General features: G+C 45.1%; 1 long non-coding RNA gene across 1 annotated transcript in view; it reads left to right on the top strand.

Annotated features, from left to right (window-relative positions):
* The window catches only part of LOC115456619, a 79,232-nt gene that overhangs the window by 31,189 nt on the left and 26,795 nt on the right, over positions 1 to 21,248 (top strand). The window contains exon 2 of the long non-coding RNA XR_003939896.1: positions 16,519 to 16,605. This is a non-coding gene — a long non-coding RNA (uncharacterized LOC115456619). The remainder of the gene's footprint in view (positions 1 to 16,518; positions 16,606 to 21,248) is intronic.

Below are 21,248 nucleotides of genomic sequence, written 5' to 3'. Positions count from 1 at the left end.
GCGGATCAAGGCAGCGGCTGTGGACTGCGCGCTCAAGTGTCTTGGAGAGGAAGGGTAGGAGGGAGATGGGGCGGTAGTTGGAGGGACAGGTAGGGTCTAGTGATGGTTTTTTGAGGAGTGGCGTGACTACAGCATGCTTGAAGGTGTCGGGGACAGTTGCAGTGGAGAGAGAGAGGTTGAGGATATGACAGATGGAGGGGGTGATAGTAGGAGAGATGGTGTTAAGTAAGTTGGTGGGGATGGGATCAGAGGAACAAGTGGTGCATTTTGAGGAGGAAAGAAGGCGGGCGGTTTCCTCATTGGAGATATCAGGAAAGGAGGAGAAGGAGGTCTGGGTTGGTTGGTTGAGGGAGAGGGTTGAAGGGTGAAGAGGAGGAGGTGGCTTGGTAGTGAACTCAAGGTTGATCTTTTGCACCTTGTCGCGGAAGTAGTCAGCCAGTGATTGAGGAGAGAGTGACGGGGGGGTGGGAGCGGAGGGCACTTTGAGGAGGGAGTTAAGGGTGGCGAAGAGACGACGAGGGTTAGAGCTGAGAGAATTAGTCAATTGGGTGTAATAGTCCTGTTTGGCAAGGAATAGTGAGGACTGGAAGGAGGATAGCATGAATTTGTAGTGAAGGAAATCTGAATGGGTGCGAGATTTCCTCCAGAGGCGTTCAGCAGATCGGGCGCAGGAGCGAAGGTAACGGATGCAAGGGGTCAGCCAGGGCTGGGGATTAGTACGCCTTGTGGGACGGGAGGTGGATGGTGCAAGGGTGTCCAGAGCAGAGGAGAGAGTGGCATTGTAAGCGGAGACAGCCTCGTCAACAGACTCAGAGGACATGATGGAGGGGAGGAGATTAGAAATACTAGATGATAAGGTGGGAGGGTCAATAGTCTGGAGATTCCTGGAAGTAGTGGTTAATGTTGGGCGGGGCTGAGGGGGAGGGTGAAGAAGTGTGAAGGTGATCAGGTGATGATCAGAGACAGGAAGAGCTGAGGTGTGGAAATTGGAGGGTGAGCCGGAAGAGGAGAGGACGAGGTCAAGGCAATGGCCATCACGGTGAGTAGGGGTGGTGGAACATAGCTGGAGGTTGAAGGAGGATGTTAGAGTGAGGAACTGAGAAGCGTGAGAGTTGGACAGGTCATCAACGTGTATGTTGAAGTCTCCGAGAATGAGGGATGGAGATGAGGGTTCAAGAAAAACAGAAAGCCAGGCATCGAAGTCGGTGATGAAGGAAGGGAGGGATTTATCAGGGGGGGCGGTAAATGACTGCCACTCTGAGTGGCAACGGGTAGAATAGACGGATGGAGTGGACTTCAAAGGATGAGAAGCAGTGAGACTGTGGTAGGAGGAGGGGTTGGAAGCTACAGGAGGGCGAGAGTAGTAACCCGACGCCTCCTCCACGGCCAACTAGGCGGGGAGTATGGGAGAAGAGATAGCCTCCATGGCATAGAGCCGCAACTGAGGCAGAGTCGTCAGGGGAGAGCCAGGTTTCAGTTAGGGCAAGCAGGTGAAGGGAATGAGAGATGAAGAGATCGTGGGTGAAGGGAAGTTTGTTGCAGACCGAGTGGGCATTCCACAGTGCACATGAGAAGGGGAGGGAAGAGGGGGGAGGAGGGGAATAGATATGAGATTGGAGACATCCCGGAAACGTTTGCATGGATAGGACGAGGACAGGTGTGGGGGACCTAGATTGGGATTGATGTCTCCTGCGGATAGCAGGAGGAGGAGCAAGAGAGTGCGGAGGAGGGTGGGGGAGGTAGGGCGACGAAGGCGACGAAGACGGGATGCGCTTAGGAGGAATGGGGATGGGTTAATGGCAGGAAGGAAGTGTTGAAGGTTGAGAGCTAGGAAGGAGGAGGGGGTCAGGAGAGATGGTGAGGTGGTGAGGGACGGGGGTGAGTAGGGTATTGCAGTAGTGAGCAAGATGGGAGAGGACATGGGTGGGCAGTGAGTTCCAGTGGTAGACAGCGGTAGGGGGAGGGGAAAAAGATTAGGAAGGGACAGGGCAAGGAAGAGAATGTGTAAAGGGGCCATAAGTAGTAACTGAGGTGTTATGGGTATATATGTAGTGACTGAGGTGTTAAGCGATAGATAGAACGGCAGAGCTGGATTAGAGGCTTAAAACTGGAATGGTAGGCAGCAGGCAGGTAGGCACTGCCCAGTAAGAACAAGTCACACCCACTATGTTTGAAAAATGTGGGAGGAAAGGAGGTGAAGAGCCTGAACACAGAGACAGAGCAGTTATCTGCAGGCAGATTAGGTTGCTTGGGAGGGTATATAAGAACTATCACCCTAGGGGTGGGTGGGTAGAGGGGTGGGTGGGAGGGATCTAAGTCTAAAATGTACAGACAGAGCTGCAGCACAGCCAGTTAATCTGTAAAAAAGGTGGATTTCTCAAGAAAAACTGGTATAGAAGGCTGCCCCTCTAACAGAGAATCAGGTCACACCCACTAAGTTTGAATTTGTGGGGGAGATTCAGAGACAGAGCTGCTAAGTCTAAAATGTACAGACAGAGCTGCAGCACAGCCAGTTAATCTGTAAAAAAGGTGGATTTCTCAAGAAAAACTGGTATAGAAGGCTGCCCCTCTAACAGAGAATCAGGTCACACCCACTAAGTTTGAATTTGTGGGGGAGATTCAGAGACAGAGCTGCTAAGTCTAAAATGTACAGACAGAGCTGCAGCACAGCCAGTTAATCTGTAAAAAAGGTGGATTTCTCAAGAAAAACTGGTATAGAAGGCTGCCCCTCTAACAGAGAATCAGGTCACACCCACTAAGTTTGAATTTGTGGGGGAGATTCAGAGACAGAGCTGCTAAGTCTAAAATGTACAGACAGAGCTGCAGCACAGCCAGTTAATCTGTAAAAAAGGTGGATTTCTCAAGAAAAACTGGTATAGAAGGCTGCCCCTCTAACAGAGAATCAGGTCACACCCACTAAGTTTGAATTTGTGGGGGAGATTCAGAGACAGAGCTGCTAAGTCTAAAATGTACAGACAGAGCTGCAGCACAGCCAGTTAATCTGTAAAAAAGGTGGACTAGGCCTGAAAATCTGATGATGGCCTTGTAGCTGAATGCCTGCGGAAGCAGGACCGGTAGGCAAGCCTTATTAGGATCTGGTGTGACATTCAAATACAGTGTAAGGGCCAAGATGGAGGAATTAATGGCTAAAATATTAAGAAGTTAGGTTCATAAAATGGAGTCTGATTTTGGGAAGATGGTGTCTTTCTCTGTATCTCCTGAGTTGTTTACAACTCAGGAAGTTACAGTTATGAAGAAATAGGTGAAAGGAGGGAGGAGTGGGCATCCGATCTGCGATTGAGCAAACTGTCAGAAAGTATGATTCACATATGAAAAAAATTGTGTGCCCATTGAGTTTATTGTTCAATAATTTTTATTAAAGAAGATGGAGTTTAACAATGTAATTGAGTCTTGTACACAATCCTCTTTATCACACCACTTGTTAACTTTAACCAATTCTAACATCAACAACAAAGTACTTTTATTATTATTGTTCTTCCCCCTTATGCCCCCCCTCCCCTCCCCCCTCCCTCTCACTCTTCTCCTCCTTATATGTTTGCACATTTCAGTCATCTGTTTATTGATTATACATTTGCAACGTATTCATTATTAAACTACGGGCTCTGCCCCCCATCGATTGAATATAAGGTTCCCATATTACCCAAAACTCCTTTTTCTTTTTGGGAGTGTCTCTCGCATCTCTGGCCTCCCACGCAGCGAGCATCTGCAGCCCGCTACGCCAATGCCAAAATGAGGGAGCTTCCTCCTGTATCCAATATTGCATTATACACATTTTCCCAATGATACAGACTTTATACATAAACTGGCGTTCTGCTCTTCTCAAATTTGTCCTACTGCCTTTATATCCCAATATACACCTCTGAGCGGTCAGCATAACTGGTTTATTTAATATATATACACAATACTGCTTGATTCTCATCCAGAATCTCTGTATGGAAACACAATCCCATAGCATATGTAAAAACAACGGATCTGTGCTTCCACATTTGTAACATTTACTCTCTGATATACGTCCCGCATAATACGCTTGTTTAGGTGTGAAATATCCCCGCATGATTATACGATACTGAGTTTCCCTATGTCTTGCATAATGCAAGTTGTCTTTAATCTCTGTCATGTGTGTTAAAATGCCATCTTCTGTGATTGTCAGTCCTAGATCATTCGTCCATTTTTGGGCCACCCCTGCTAATGACTTAGGTACTTTCAGCTGTGATATTGCTATATGCATCCCTGACACCGTAACCCTGTCTATCCCTGGGGGTAAGAAGAAGTGTTCCAGCAGAGGATAAAGCTCTCTAGAACACCCCTCTCTTATCAATCTAGCCATATAAATCTTCACCTGCAGATAAGAGTACCAATCTACATTGTCCTCCCCTACTATCTGTCCCAATTCACCTTGTGTCCTCATCTGTCCTGTATTGTGTAATACATCTGCCACTACCACCACCCCTTTTGTTGCCCATCTGTGGTGTCTACTCGATTGAATACCCGACTGGAAGTCAGCATTGCCCATTAATGGTATCATGTCGGTACATCTGGGATTCTTCCCCAGGAGGTGAATTACATATTCCCATGTCTTTCTCATTGGAGCCAACAAAAGATGCTGCCTCCACTCTGTAGGTATCTTATGCGTGGGAGCATGTAATAAGTAATAGGGATGATACGGTTTAAATAAGCTTCGTTCCATCTCCCATGGGGTGTATTCTTCCGTTCCTAGTACCCAGTCTGCCATATGTCTTAATAAGCATGCCCAGTTATAATCTCGCAAATTAGGTAACCCCAATCCTCCTTTCTGCAATTTTCCACTCAAATTTTCAAATTTAATTTTTGGCTTCTTGCCCCCCCAGCAGAAGTAGGACAGCATTCTCTTTAATTTTTTAAAATCCTTCTATTGTAAGTATAATGGTAGCTGTCGAAATACGTATAGCCATCTGGGAAATAACACCATGCTGTACAGGCTGATTCTCCCATTTAGTGTCAACGGCAAGGTATGCCAATGGGTCAATGTCTGCTTCGTCTGTCTCAGAAGGCTATCTATATTTTTCCTATAAAGTTGGCGTGGATCCGCTGTCAGAGTTATTCCTAAATATTTGAATTCACCTGTGACCCATCGTAAGGGAAACTCCCCCCTCCACCCTGCCAGCATTGTGTCCTGTGTTGGCATACTTTCTGATTTTTGCATATTAAGTTTAAAGCCCGAAAATGAGCCATATTCTTTAAATCGTTCCAGCAATACCGGTAGTGCCACCTGTGGCTTGGTAAGGTGGACCAAGAGGTCGTCAGCGAATGCCGAGATTTTAAATTCGTGAGGTCCCATTCTCACCCCTGTGATCTCCTGGTCCTCCAGTATTGTCCGTAACAGCGGATCCAGGGTTAAGGCAAATAACAAGGGGGACAAGGGGCATCCCTGTCGTGTGCCTCTACCAATCTCAAACGTTTCAGTATAGTCCCCGTTAACATATAGCCTGGCTAAGGGGTTTTTATACAATGCGGCTATAACTTTTACAAATGACCCTGCAAAACCATATGCTGACATTGTCCGAAACATAAATCCCCAGTCTACTCTATCGAACGCCTTTTCGGCGTCGAAACTTATTAGTAAGGAGTCTTCTTTCTTTCTTCTTACCCATTCTAATGAGGCTAATATCTGTCTAATATTCTTGACTATCTGTCTCCCTTTAATAAATCCTCCTTGTGGTAAGGCTATGATGTCTGGTAAGATCCTTGCTAGTCTATTGGCATAGATCCCCGCCAATAGCTTGGTTTCATAATTAATCAAGGAAATTGGTCTATATGATTCTGGCCTACTCAGGTCCTTTCCTGGTTTGGGGAATACCACAATGTCTGCCACTCGAAGTGTCTCTGGTAGACATTCCTGATCTACTGCCCATTGAAAGGCCAGCATTATTGGGTTCCCAATCTCTGCCTCTAACAGTTTATAAAATTCGGCTCGATACCCATCAGGTCCCGGAGCTTTTTGTAAAGGACTATTTTTGATTGCCCTGGTTATTTCGTCTAGTTCAATGGGCTTGTTAATCATTTCCTTCTGGGCCTCTGTTATCTGTGGTATTACTATATTATCTAGATACATCTCTGGCTCTAACTGATCTTCTGTGGCTGGCTGATATAGCTGGGTATAATATTCTAAAAATATTTGTCTAATTTTACTCTCTGAGTTTGTTACAGTTCCTGAGGGATGTTGTAAAGTAAGCACCCTTTGTGGGCCAGTCTTTTTCCTGATCAACCCTGCGAGCATTTTACCTTGCTTATTACCAAATTTATAGAGTTGATATCTGTAGTATACTGCTGATTTGATAGCTCTTTGATGGATTAAAGTATTTAAATTTATCTGTGTGACCAATAACTGCTCTCTTATTGTGCCTTGGGCTGTGTCTCTATATTGACGTCGCAATTTGACTAATTGCTTCCCTAGCCTGAGTATTTCCTGTTCCCGTCTTTTTTTCTTTCGGCTGCAGTAAGCTATTATTTCTCCTCGGAGTACAGCTTTCGCTGCCTCCCAGTACAATATAGGTTCTAATGTATGCCTCTCATTATGAATCTTATATTCCATCCATTTCTCTCTTATATAACTCAGAAATTCATCATCATAATAAAGCTCAATTGGGAATATCCATTTCCGTCTCTTAGATTGTGTGTCTTGTCTATTAACAATGATATAGATTGGCGCATGGTCAGATATTATGGTGGCATCTATGCCTGCCCCTTGTACATCTGGAAGAGCCCTTTCATTAATCAAAAGATAATCAATCCGGGATTGAGTATGATGTGCTCTTGAGTAGTGCGTATAATCTCTAAGACCTGGATTTAATATTCTCCACACATCTATAACTTCCAGTGTGTCACACATCCAAGCAATGCCCTTCATATGATCCCCTTTTCCTCCACCCTTATTACAGGTTTTATCTATGGTTGCGTCCGCCACTATGTTAAAGTCTCCCCCAATTACCGTCTGCACATATGGGTCTTGTAGTTTAATTTTTTGAATACGCATAATTAAAGTTTGAAAGAACCTTTTGCTGTACACATTCGGGGCATATACATTCACCAATAGCATTGGCATTCCATCTATCGTCACCTTAGCTATGATAAATCGGCCCTCTGGGTCTGTATATACATAATTCTGAGTTACTTGTAGTGTTTTATGAATCAATATTGCTACTCCTGCTTTTTTCCCCACTGCAGGGGCCTCTAATACAGTACCCACCCACCATGATTTTAGTTTTGCATGTTCCTGTGTTGTTAAGTGTGTTTCCTGTAACATAGCTATTAATGCTCCCTTTTTGCGCAATTCCCCCATTATTTTCTTTCTCTTTATGGGCGAGCCTATACCTCCAACATTCCATGAGTATATTTTCATATCCTTCATGTTATTCCTCCATATTTTGCTTCCAATAGCTGGCTAATTTCCTGCCAAGTCCCGGACTGCTGTCCCAGCTGCAGCCGTCCCACATATTTACCATATGTCTTATATTGCGACTGAAAGTGTCTATACCCCAACATTCCCATCCTCTTTCCCCTTTGAGAAGAGTTTAGCTTTTTCTTTTCCATTCTGCATATATTGCGTCCCCTCCCCCCCTTATCTCCTATTCCCCATCCCCTCCCTCTGACCCTTGCCATTAACCAAACTTTCCCCCCGCTTGGCTGGTCACAACTAACCAATGCTTACCTCCCCTCCCCGTTCTAGTCTTGATCTATTACCCCTTTCACCCTCTCCCAAATGTGAAAGATACCATTAATAGCATTCAGTCCCATCCTTATGTGTATGCCATTTACCTTCCCACTTCTTCCCCTGTATGATATTCACCTAACGCGTACTTCTTTATATATTGCCTTCTCCCCTCATCTTTAACTTTCAATTCAAATCCAACAACCAACTATCAAGTCCTGATCCATGTATAATTTTAAGTTCTTACAAACTCTCTCCTGCTGCTGTCTGTCTCCACTTCTTCCCAAACTTTTTCATATCTTCGTGTATTCCGTGTATCCTGCTATCAGCCTGCTCAGGTTCAAATAGGTCAAGTAGATCCAGTCTCTGCAGACTCCACTTCTGCTGCCCGCTCCAAGTCGGCTACAAAGGCTCCCGCTTCTTTCTCCGATGTAAAAATTTTTAAGCTTCCATTATGTGTCAGTTTCAAAGTAGCGGGGTATTGCAAGGAGAAGCGAATCTTCATCTCAAATAGCTTTGAACACACTGGCGAAAATGCCCGCCTTTTTGCTGATATTCCAGCCGAATAGTCTTGGAAACACAGAATCCTCTTGCCTTCATAGGTTAAAGTCGTTGCGGAGCGTGCTGCCTGTAATATACATTGTTTATGCACAAAATTTAATATCTTGCAGATAACCACTCGTGATGTAGTTTTCCCCATCTGGCGAGTTCCCAGGCGATGAGCTCGCTCTATTCTCAATGGGCCTATTGATTCTGGAAAATCCACCTGTGTATTCAGCCATTGTTCCAGGGTTTTTTCCAACTGACGGGCCCCCAGCGCCTCTGGCAGACCCACCAGGCGAATATTGTTCCGTCGGGAACGATTTTCTAAATCTTCGATTTTACTTTCCATGTCTGCCACCAGTTTCTTCATGTTTTTCTGAGCCTCCTCCAAATCTGTAACGCGGTCCTCAACCACGCTGGTCCGTGTCTGGAATGCCACACATTCTTTAGTCAGCTCTCCGATCTTAGCGTTCAGCTGTTCCAGTTTACCATCCAGCTTTTGGTCTATCGGGGCCAGACGCCGCTCAAGCAGATCCTCCATCACTACTGTGAGTTCTGATGTTATCTCCGCTATCCAAGCGGAGGAAACCAATGTTCCCGCCTCGGGAGGAGACGCCGCCATTTTGTACTCGGTCGTCTTTCCCCTCTGCTTGTCCCGCGGCGCTGATCTCGCTGTCATTTTCAGCTTTTACCGGTAGAAATGTCGACAGGAGCACTCTCCAGACCTTGTGCTGCTACTATTTTATATATTTTGGAGGGACCGATTCTTTTGCTGATTTGCGAACGGGTAGGTTGGCGACGGAGAGAGATTCACCCACGACCGCTCTCCATCACAGCATCACGTGACCAGCTGCCCATTGAGTTTAATGGGCAGAAGAGAGTATTTAAGATCTGCAAATCTAGGCGGAGTTTGGAATTTTCCCCAACTCTACCCAGAGGGCAGAACTATGGTCGGTCCATCTGAGATTCTGACTGATGAGCGTGCCAGATTGATTGAAGTTCCAATTGGTGAGAATAAAGATCATTTCTAACACTTATCCTCCTAGCCTGTGCCTAAATTTCTTGACTGCATATCTATCTCTCTGAACACACCTACACAAATAGTGTTCACATAAGCAAGGAAGCTCCTACTCCTTAGTGCATTATGTGGGAGAATAGATGCCCTAAGATACACTTAGACACCAGGAGTCAGAAAGCCGAGGTCCTGGGTAACAGACTTAAAATGAGCCTTCTGAAACCCACTCTTCATCTCCGTGGGCACGGGTCCCCCGGAGGTCTAGAGAGGGGTAATTAAAACATCCGCAATCTAGTCCAGTCCCTGGTAATTAGCCGTCTTGATTACTGCAACAGTATCTATGGGGGATGTACAAACCTGCTCCTAAAAAAATTGCAAACTGCTCAGAATACAGCAGCTCGACTCATCTTCGGCATACCGAGATTTGAAAGTTCGAGACCACTACGTGAGCAGCTGCATTGGCTTCCTGTGAAGGACCGCATCGCGTTCAAGATCTGCGCATTGGTGCACAAAATCATCTACGGAGAAGCCCCTTTCTATATGGACACTCTCATTAACCTGTCGCCCAGGAATTCCCGCTCGTACCTCAATTTCCACTACCCGGTTCCTTGTGGCCTCAAATATAAGACCGTCTATGGTTCCTCTTTCCCTTATCTCAGCACTCAAATGTGGAACGGGCTGCCTCGAGAGGTCAAATTCACTCCTGATCATCCGACCTTTAAGAAGCAACTCAAGACCTTCCTGTTTGGCAGAGCATATGCTGTTAGCCCTTCTGGTGCCCCGCCCTTTTAACCCACTGCTCTCTCTGTGATAGTTTATCACCTCCCATCTCTTCCTTTCCTCCTCAGTTATTTTTCTCCCTCTTGTGATCTGTATTTTGTACTATTGTTTGCTTATTAACTATTGTACGCCACATTGTACTGTGGGTTATAAATGTCATAAATAAATAAATAAATACTTGTGACCTGGATTGGCCACTGTTGGAAACAGGATGCTGGGCTTGATGGACCTTTGGTCTGTTCCTGTATGAGAATACTTATGTACTTATGAGCCTAAAGGGCTAGGGAGCTGACATTCAGACTGGAGGGTAGCCAATGTTACTCCGATTTTTAAGAAGGGTTCCAGAGGAGATCCGGGAAATTATAGACCGGTGAGTCTGACGTCGGTGCCGGGCAAGATGGTGGAGGCTATTATTAAGAATAAAATTGCAGAGCATATACAAAAACATGGACTGATGAGACAAAGTCAGCACGGATTTAGTGAAGGGAAGTCTTGCCTCACCAATCTAATGCATTTTTTTGAGGGGGTAAGCAAACATGTGGACAATGGGGAGCCGGTTGATATTGTATATCTGGATTTTCAGAAGGCGTTTGACAAAGTGCCGCACGAAAGACTCCTGAAGAAATTGCAGAGTCATGGAATCGGAGGTAGGGTATTATTATGGATTAAGAACTGGTTGAAAGATAGGAAGCAGAGAGTAGGATTGCGTGGCCAGTATTCTCAGTGGAGGAGGGTAGTTAGTGGGGTCCCGCAGGGGTCTGTGCTGGGTCCGTTGCTTTTTAATGTATTTATAAATGACCTAGAGATGGGAATAACTAGTGAGGTAATTAAATTCGCCGATGACACAAAATTATTCAGGGTCGTCAAGTCGCAGGAGGAATGTGAACGATTACAGGAGGACCTTGCGAGACTGGGAGATTGGGCGTGCAAGTGGCAGATGAAGTTCAATGTTGACAAGTGCAAAGTGATGCATGTGGGTAAGAGGAACCCGAATTATAGCTACGTCTTGCAAGGTTCCGCGTTAGGAGTTACGGATCAAGAAAGGGATCTGGGTGTCGTCGTCGATGATACGCTGAAACCTTCTGCTCAGTGTGCTGCTGCGGCTAGGAAAGCGAATAGAATGTTGGGTGTTATTAGGAAGGGTATGGAGTCCAGGTGTGCGGATGTTATAATGCCGTTGTATCGCTCCATGGTGCGACCGCACCTGGAGTATTGTGTTCAGTACTGGTCTCCGTATCTCAAAAAAGATATAGTAGAATTGGAAAAGGTACAGCGAAGGGCGACGAAAATGATAGTGGGGATGGGACGACTTTCCTATGAAGAGAGGCTGAGAAGGCTAGGGCTTTTTAGCTTGGAGAAGAGACGGCTGAGGGAGATATGATAGAAGTGTATAAAATAATGAGTGGAATGGATCGGGTGGATGTGAAGCGACTGTTCACGCTATCCAAAAATACTAGGACTAGAGGGCATGAGTTGAAGCTACAGTGTGGTAAATTTAAAACGAATCGGAGAAAATTTTTCTTCACCCAACGTGTAATTAGACTCTGGAATTCGTTGCCGGAGAACGTGGTATGGGCGGTTAGCTTGACGGAGTTTAAAAAGGGGTTAGATAGATTCCTAAAGGACAAGTCCATAGACCGCTATTAAATGGACTTGGAAAAATTCCGCATTTTTAGGTATAACTTGTCTGGAATGTTTTTACGTTTGGGGAGCGTGCCAGGTGCCCTTGACCTGGATTGGCCACTGTCGGTGACAGGATGCTGGGCTAGATGGACCTTTGGTCTTTCCCAGTATGGCACTACTTATGTACTTATGTACTTACGTTCAGGGGCCCTTGTCTCTGTAGGAGGCTCAGTGGCCGATCAATCATTTGGAGCTCAGGGCAGCTTGGTAGACTCCTTCAGCCTTAGAGGGCAACCCAGTTCGGGTACTTTCAGACAACAATTGTGGTAGTGGTCTACATCAACAGACATGGAGGGACACACAGTGCACACCATCTGCTCCATTGTGCGAAGCAGCATGTCCTGATGGTGCACATTGCCGGAGACTTAAATGTTCAGGCAGATTATCTCAGCAGAAACTCGCTGGATCCCGGAGAGTGGGCGTTGTCACCCAAGCCCTTTTGAATGATAACGGACCGCTAGGGGACCCTGGTCCTGGACCTCATGGCCTCTCACAGCATCTGAAGGTCTACTGGTTCTTCAGCAGATGGAAAGAGTTTGGTTCAGAAGGGATCAACCTTCTTCTACAGCGTTGATCCGGAGACAGATCTGCTGTATGTTTTCCCTCCGTGGTCATGATCGGGAGAGTACACCACAGGATCATCCTTCATCTGGGGCAGGTAATTCTGATCACTCCAGATTGGCCACACAGGCCATGGTATGCGAATCTGGCTTAACTTCAAGTGGCCAAACCATTTCAACTGCCTCTTCCAGATCTCCTCTTCCAGGGTCCAGTCCGAATAAAAGATCCCTCTCAGTTTGGTCTTACAGCTTGGCTCTTGAGCAGTTGCAACTAAGGAAGAAGGGTTATTTGGAGGGTGTAATTTCCACTTTGCTCCAGGCCCAGAAGCGCTCCACCTCCTTGGCTTATGTTCGAGTCTGGAGGACATTTAAGATGTGGTGTGCAGAGCGCGCTGTTTCTAATTTACAGTCATCTTTGCCTCATATTCTTGCCTTTCTTCAGCAGGGTTTTAAAAAGGGGCTTGCTTACAACTCTGCATGTCCAGGAGGCCGCCTTGACTTGTTATCGAGGGTGGTTGGCTTCCTCCTCATTGGCTGCGCGTCCGGATGTCTGTTTTCTTAAGGGAGTGAACCACCTGAAGCCTCCCTTACGTGCTTCCTGTCCTCCTTAGCATCTCAACCTCATCCAAGCCTTACAGAAGTCACCCTTTGAGCCCCCGAGGAAGTCTACATTTAAGGGTTTCACAGGAGCTTCAGGCCTTGTCATGCAGGGATCTGTTCCTTTTGTTCACTGAAGCAGGAGTGACTTTGTACTGTTCCTTCCTTTTTGCCTAAGGTAGTGTCGGCTTTCCATCTCAACCAGCCATTGTTCTTCCCTTCTTTCAAGAAGGAAGACTTGTCAGGTGGATTTTGCCAAGTTGCACCTAGTGGATGTGCGGTGATTGCTGGTTCAGTATCTGGAGGCATCTAATGAATTCCGCCGCTTGGATCATCCAAATGTCACTTTATGCTGTTTGAGACCATTTTTCTCTTTTGAAAATGAGCTCATTATGTGTGTGTGTGTGCATTTAAAAAATGTATTACCCCGCACTATTCAAGATTATAATTTATAAAGCAAAAATTAAAACACAAACAAAATACAAAACATGACCGCTATCTCAATGGACAAATTAGAAGTTGTTTGTTGGTTGTTGCTTGATAATAATTTATTATGTGACATCTTAGAAATGTCTAGCAACTTTTATATAATCCGCTTAGAACTGAAAGTTAAATAGCATAAGTTTTTCAATCTGTACTAGTATATGAAAATCAAATTTGGGGAGACATAAAGGACCTGTATAATTCACTTAAATTTGTGGTTTGCACATGGTGATAGAGGGTAAATGATTATCACGATGGAGATATGGTTTGGACTAAAATGTCTTACTGACTAATAGTTTGTGATTTGACCTGGACTCTCATACATCTTTGCTGTTATCCTCATTCTTTATATAAACAATATTTTGTCCATTTTTATTTCTGTGTATTTGTATTTAATGTAATGTCTTTTTGGAGTTCATGCATATAAAAATATTTTTGAGTGATGCTTTTGTAGTCCTTTTTAAAAATGATTTAGTTAATATTCCTTTCCTGATATCACCGGAGGAAATCACACACCTTCTTTCCTCCTCGAAATGCACTACCTGTCCCTCTGATCCCATTCCCACCAACTTACTTAACTCCATTTCTTCCACTATCTGTCACATCCTCAACCTCTCTCTTTCTACTGCAACTGTCCCTGATGCCTTCAAATATGCTGTGGTCACACCGCTCCTCAAAAAACCGTCATTGGACCCTTCCTGTCCTTCCAACTACCGTCCCATCTCCCTCTTACCCTTCCTTTCCAAGTTACTTGAGCGTGCCGTTCACAGCCGCTGCCTCTCTTGCCATCCTTGATCCACTTCAATCCAGCTTTCGCCCTCTACATTCGACTGAAACAGCGCTCACTAAAGTCTGTAATGATCTATTCCTCGCCAAATCCAAAGGCCATTACTCCATCCTTATCCTGCTCGATCTATCCGCTGCTTTTGACACTGTCAATCATAGTCTTCTTCTTGCCACACTGTCCTCGTTTGGATTTCATGGCTCTGTTCTTTCCTGGTTCTCCTCTTATCTCTCCCACCGTACCTTCAGAGTATACTCTGGTGGATCATCCTCCACCCCTGTCCCACTCTCAGTTGGAGTTCCTCAGGGATCATCTGTCCTTGGCCCCCTTCTTTTTTCCATTTACACTTCTTCCCTGGGCTCTCTGATCTCATCTCACGGTTTCCAGTACCATCTTTATGCCGACGACACTCAGTTCTACCTCTCCACACCTGACATTACTGCTGAAACCCAGGCCAAAGTTTCAGCCTGCCTGACCGACATAGCTGCCTGGATGTCACACCGCCACCTGAAACTGAACATGGCCAAAACTGAGCTTATTGTCTTTCCCCCCAAGCCCACCTCGCCCCTCCCCCCATTCTCTATTTCAGTAGATGGCACCCTCATCCTCCCTGACTCATCTGCTTGCAACCTAGGAGTCATCTTTGATTCCTCCCTCTCCTTTTCCACTAACATCCAGCAGACGGCCAAAATCTGTCGCTTCCTTGTCTACAACATTAGCAAAATTTGCCCCTTCCTCTCTGAATACGCTACCAGAACCCTTATCCAAACCCTTGTCACCTCTCACTTGGATTATTGCAATTTGCTTCTCACCGGTCTTCCGCTCAGCCATCTCTCTCCTCTCCAGTCTGTCCAAAATTCTGCAGCACGACTTATTTTCCGCCAAAATAATTTTACCCACACTAGCCCACTCCTCAAGTCGCTTCACTTGCTCCCTGTCCGCTTCCACGTACAGTTCAAACTTCTCTTACTGACCATTAAATGCATCCATTCTACAGCCCCCCATTACCTCTCCTCTCTCCCTACATTCCTCCCCGTAAACTCCGCTCGCTGGACAAATCTCTCTTGTCGTCCCCCTTCTCCTCCACTGCTAATTCCAGGCTTCGTTCCTTTTCCCTCGCGGCACCTTATGCCTGGAATGGACTTCCTGAGCCTGTACGCCTAGCTCCATCTTTACCTGTTTTCAAATCTATGCTGAAAACCCACCTTTTCACCACTGCTTTTGGCTCCTAACCACTACTCAATTCCCCTATCCTTGTTCTTTCTCACCCAGTACTTTCCTCGCCCTTAATTGTCTTGCCTGTCTGTATTTTTAGATTGTAAGCTCTATCGAGCAGGGACTGTCTCTCTGTGTCAGGTGTTCAGCGCTGCGTGCGTCTGGTAGCGCTATACAAATGTTAATAATAATAATAATAATAATAATTGTGTGGGACTCTTGCATATTTAAAACAAACAAACAAAAGAACCCCAAAATCTAACCTATTGGGCGAGATTGCACTCCCCTCTCTCTCCACCCTGAGAAGAACCAAAACTGGGAGCATGTTAATGTGTACTAAACAGTAGTGGAATTTGACAAATCCATCCTCTGTACGAGGTGTTCATTAGACCACATTTAAATACAGATTTACAGTTTGTGTATTTGTGCTCAAAATGCAGTTAGATATTAGAAAAAGTATTAAGTCACCTCTAAAAAGGAGAGACAGGTATTTTCATATTCTGAAAGATATTTTTCAAATATGGTCGGTCTAACTTAGAAAGAAGTGATGAGTGGAATCTAGTTAGATTATACAAAAACATAGCTATATTGCATAGGGAATGCTGAATTTTTTTTTTTTAATGTAGGGTTTTAATCCTCCTCTCTTGGTCAAGTTCAAAGAACTGGCTATTCAAAGTCAAAGTGGCAAGGTATTAACCTCCACAATTCTAAATCTCAGCCAAAAAGGAATCATCTTTATCCTATGACCTAGCCTGCACTTCATTTTAGTAATCTTTATATCTTCAAGAGCAATGAAGAAAATGAAGGTTTACTCTTGGAGTAATTTTTTTGGATTTAGCGTATATCTTTTTAAGGTGTATTAAATTTCACTACCTTTAGGGGAATTTTATTTTTTTACTACTGAAATTACAGCAATAACAGTAAGATCAAAAGCCAAAATGGACAGGTTTTTTAAGGAAAAAAAGGATTGATGGGAATGGTAAATATAGTCGGCCTGTAGGGAAATATTGATTTATTGGCGTACACAGAGCCCCATAAGAAAGGGAAGAAAGATATAGTTGCGTCTTTGAGGTTAGGGGATCAGTGATGAGGGAATGGATGTGTGTCATCTAATATGGATTTAAAATAAGGCTTTTCTCTCTCCTTACAGCTGTTACAGAGATTACATGGAGAAACAAAAGACAATGTGCTACAGAATGTTTGCTTCCCTTAATTCTGAAGTTTGACAGCATTTAAGGTAAGAGAAATACAAGGGCAGTGTTATGAGCAGATTGACTTTGGCGATATCAGTGCATGCCCAGAGGGCAAAATTGCAGAAAATTCGTATTGATATGTTGCTGTCATCTTGTTGGGAGCTTTTCCTGGTTCAACACAGCCATGAGACACTGATGGGAGTGAAACAAAATGAGTACCACAGGCTGAACCTGGAGAGGAGTTTGTCCACTATGTGTGATGTTATTAGGGAGGTTTACCCACATCACAGCCTGCAGACATTGGGACATCACCAAGGGGGAGCCCCAAAGGGGAATGCCCTTCACAGAGCCAGATCAGAGAACAGATTAGACAGATGAGTCTAATGAAGGTTTTTTCCCTGAGTTTTTCTCTTAAATTTGGGGGGCTTGTTGACGTTTTGGGAACCCTGGTGAGTTTTAAGTGTGTTAAATGTGTGAATGGTTTTGGGTTTGTAATAAGATGTATTATTAGCCAGTGGCGTACCTAGCATATGTGACACCCGGGGCTGATCATTTTTAACACCCCCCTCTCTATATGAAAAAATTATTTTTAATAATAATCCACGAGTCACACAACAAGGGTATACCTAGGAAAAGGCAACATCTTAAACATTGCAGTGAGCACTAGAACATCAATACACTCACTGCAAAACTAAACAAGACATTAGTAAAAATGATCCTGCCAACACAAAACCATGTCTTTTTCACGTAGAACACAGACACATCCTCGCCAAGTATAGAACAAGTAACCACAAACTAAAAACAGAAATATGTAGACAAAAATTAAACAACCCCCAATAAGTCAGATTCTGCATGCAATTCAACACCACAGAAACAGTGATGCATGTCGCCTAGTACTGTGCAATATAAAGACAGCAGGTGTAAATTTGAAAAAACTGACAAATACCAATCACCATTTTACAAATTAACAAACAGAAATAAAACAAAAAAATGGAAAATAAGATGATACCATTTTATTGGACTAATACATTTTTTCAATTAGCTTTCAGAGGCCAACACCTCCTTCCTCAGGTCAGTATGTTACGGTATCCTGTCCTGAGCTGAGGATGGGGTTTTGGTCTCCGAAGGTTAGTCAAAAATGTATTAAAATTAGTCTAACAGAAAAATCACAGGCTCATTTTCTATTTCTCACCACAACTACAATACTACTTTATCTTAAAGCAAAAAAATAAAATAATAATAAATCTTTTTCTACCTTTGTTGTCTCTGGTTTCTGCTTTCCTCATCTTCTCTTCACTCTCTCCCTTCCATCCAGCATGTGCTCCCTCTCTCTCCCCCTCCCTTCTATCCAGCATTTGCCCACGTATTAGAAAAAAGGGAAAAAAGACTAAACGTCAGCCGGCGTGGCTAAACAGTAAGATAAAGGAAATCATTAGAGCCAAAAAACAATCCTTCAGAAAGTGGAGAAGAGAACCAACTGAAAGTAACAGGATAGATCATAAGGAATGCCAAGCCAAATGCAAAGCGGAGATAAGGAGGGCAAAAAAGGACTTTGAGAAGAAATTAGCGTTGGAAGCAAAAATACATAGTAAAAACTTTTTTAGATACATTAAAAGCAGGAAACCGGCCAAAGAGTCGGTTGGGCCGCTGGACGAAAATGGTGTTAAAGGGGCGATCAAGGAGGACAAAGCCGTAGCGGAGAAATTAAATGAATTCTTTGCTTCGGTCTTCACCGAGGAGGATTTGAGGGGGACACCGGTGCCGGAAAGAATATTTGAAGCGGGGGAGTCGGAGAAACTAAACAAATTCTCTGTAACCTTGGAGGATGTAATGGGTCAGTTCAGCAAGCTGAAGAGTAGTAAATCACCGGGACCTGATGGTATTCATCCCAGAGTATTAATAGAACTAAAAATGAACTTGCGGAGCTACTGTTAGAAATATGCAATCTGTCCCTAAAATCGAGTGTAATACCGGAAGACTGGAGGGTAGCCAATGTTACTCCGATTTTTAAGAAAGGTTCCAGAGGAGATCCGGGAAATTATAGACCGGTGAGTCTGACGTCGGTGCCGGGCAAGATGGTGGAGGCTATTATTAAGAATAAAATTGCAGAGCATATACAAAAACATGGACTGATGAGACAAAGTCAGCACGGATTTAGTGAAGGGAAGTCTTGCCTCACCAATCTAATGCATTTTTTTGAGGGGGTAAGCAAACATGTGGACAATGGGGAGCCGGTTGATATTGTATATCTGGATTTTCAGAAGGCGTTTGACAAAGTGCCGCACGAAAGACTCCTGAAGAAATTGCAGAGTCATGGAATCGGAGGTAGGGTATTATTATGGATTAAGAACTGGTTGAAAGATAGGAAGCAGAGAGTAGGATTGCGTGGCCAGTATTCTCAGTGGAGGAGGGTAGTTAGTGGGGTCCCGCAGGGGTCTGTGCTGGGTCCGTTGCTTTTTAATGTATTTATAAATGACCTAGAGATGGGAATAACTAGTGAGGTAATTAAATTCGCCGATGACACAAAATTATTCAGGGTCGTCAAGTCGCAGGAGGAATGTGAACGATTACAGGAGGACCTTGCGAGACTGGGAGAATGGGCGTGCAAGTGGCAGATGAAGTTCAATGTTGACAAGTGCAAAGTGATGCATGTGGGTAAGAGGAACCCGAATTATAGCTACGTCTTGCAAGGTTCCGCGTTAGGAGTTACGGATCAAGAAAGGGATCTGGGTGTCGTCGTCGATGATACGCTGAAACCTTCTGCTCAGTGTGCTGCTGCGGCTAGGAAAGCGAATAGAATGTTGGGTGTTATTAAGAAGGGTATGGAGTCCAGGTGTGCGGATGTTATAATGCCGTTGTATCGCTCCATGGTGCGACCGCACCTGGAGTATTGTGTTCAGTACTGGTCTCCGTATCTCAAAAAAGATATAGTAGAATTGGAAAAGGTACAGCGAAGGGCGACGAAAATGATAGTGGGGATGGGACGACTTTCCTATGAAGAGAGGCTGAGAAGGCTAGGGCTTTTCAGCTTGGAGAAGAGACGGCTGAGGGGAGATATGATAGAAGTGTATAAAATAATGAGTGGAATGGATCGGGTGGATGTGAAGCGACTGTTCACGCTATCCAAAAATACTAGGACTAGAGGGCATGAGTTGAAGCTACAGTGTGGTAAATTTAAAACGAATCGGAGAAAATTTTTCTTCACCCAACGTGTAATTAGACTCTGGAATTCATTGCCGGAGAACGTGGTACGGGCGGTTAGCTTGACGGAGTTTAAAAAGGGGTTAGATAGATTCCTAAAGGACAAGTCCATAGACCGCTATTAAATGGACTGGAAAAATTCCTCATTTTTAGGTATAACTTGTCTGGAATGTTTTTACGTTTGGGGAGCGTGCCAGGTGCCCTTGACCTGGATTGGCCACTGTCGGTGACAGGATGCTGGGCTAGATGGACCTTTGGTCTTTCCCAGTATGGCACTACTTATGTACTTATGTACTTATGTACTTTCTCTGCCCCACCCAGTGTCTGCCCTTTCTCTCTCCCTTCCATGCAGCATTTGCCTGCTTTCTCTGCCCCTTCCATTCACTGTTGCACTCTCTTCCATTCTGTCTGCCCTGTCCCCCTTTCCACTGGTGTCTGCCTGCTTTCTCTGCCCCTTCCATCCAGCATGTGCCCCCTCTGTCCTTTTTACATGATGCAGTCCAACATCCCCCCCCCCCCCCCCCATATTTGTCTCTCCTCTCCCCATCCATCTTCTGCTTTCCAGTATGTATCTCCTGTATATTTTACTTTTCTCCTTCCTTCGTGGTATCACTTTCCCTCCTCTTTCCCTTCCTCTGAAGTCTGGAATCACTCTCTGCCTCTCCACCCCCTCTTCCCCTTCGGTCTAACGTTGCTTTTCCTGCTCTGTCCACCCTCCTTTTCCCTTCCCTTGAGGTCTGCCTTTACTCTCCCTCCTCTCTCCACCCCTTTGGACTGGCATCGCGTGATCTTCTTCCTCTCTCCACCCCCTTTTCCCTGCGGTCTGGCTGACATCGCGACGCTCTCTTCCACGGTCTACCTCGGCTCTCTCCACAACTACCCCGCTCTGCAGGCCTCCAAGCTTTTTAGCCCCACTGACACACAGCATCAGCGATGTTAAGAGCTGCCTTTAGCCTGCCCCGGAAGCTTTCTCTGTACAGCTTCCCGCGTAGGCGGGACGTTGTACAGAGGAGGCTTCCGGGGCTGGCCAAAGGCAGCGCTCATGTCGCTGATGCACGCTGCCGGAGTTCTCAGAGTTTAAAGGCCTGCAGATTGAGGGTGGAGAGAGGAAGGAGAGCATACAATACATCGGAGTAATCGGAGAGGGGCAGCACTTGGATGGAACCCTTATTTATCGCAGCAGCAGCACCACCACAGTACATCCCAGCAGCATAAGCACCGCATCACTCGGAGGAGGAGGGGAAGATGCCTTTGGCTGCCGCAGCACCCCCTTACGACTTGCACCTGGGGCAGACCGCCCCCACCGCCCCGCCCTTGGTATGCCACTGTTATTAGCCCTCTCCTCAAGTCACTTCATTGGTTCCCTATCTGTTTCCACATACAGTTGAAACTCCTCTTATTGACTTACAAGTGCATTCACTCTGCAGCTCCTCAGTACTCCTCCACTCTTATCTTTCCCTATACTCCTCCCCGGGAACTCTGGTCA

Source organism: Microcaecilia unicolor, chromosome 13 (assembly GCF_901765095.1).
Source record: "Microcaecilia unicolor chromosome 13, aMicUni1.1, whole genome shotgun sequence".
Lineage (NCBI taxonomy): Eukaryota > Metazoa > Chordata > Amphibia > Gymnophiona > Siphonopidae > Microcaecilia > Microcaecilia unicolor.
This window is presented reverse-complemented; position numbering and strand designations above follow the sequence as displayed.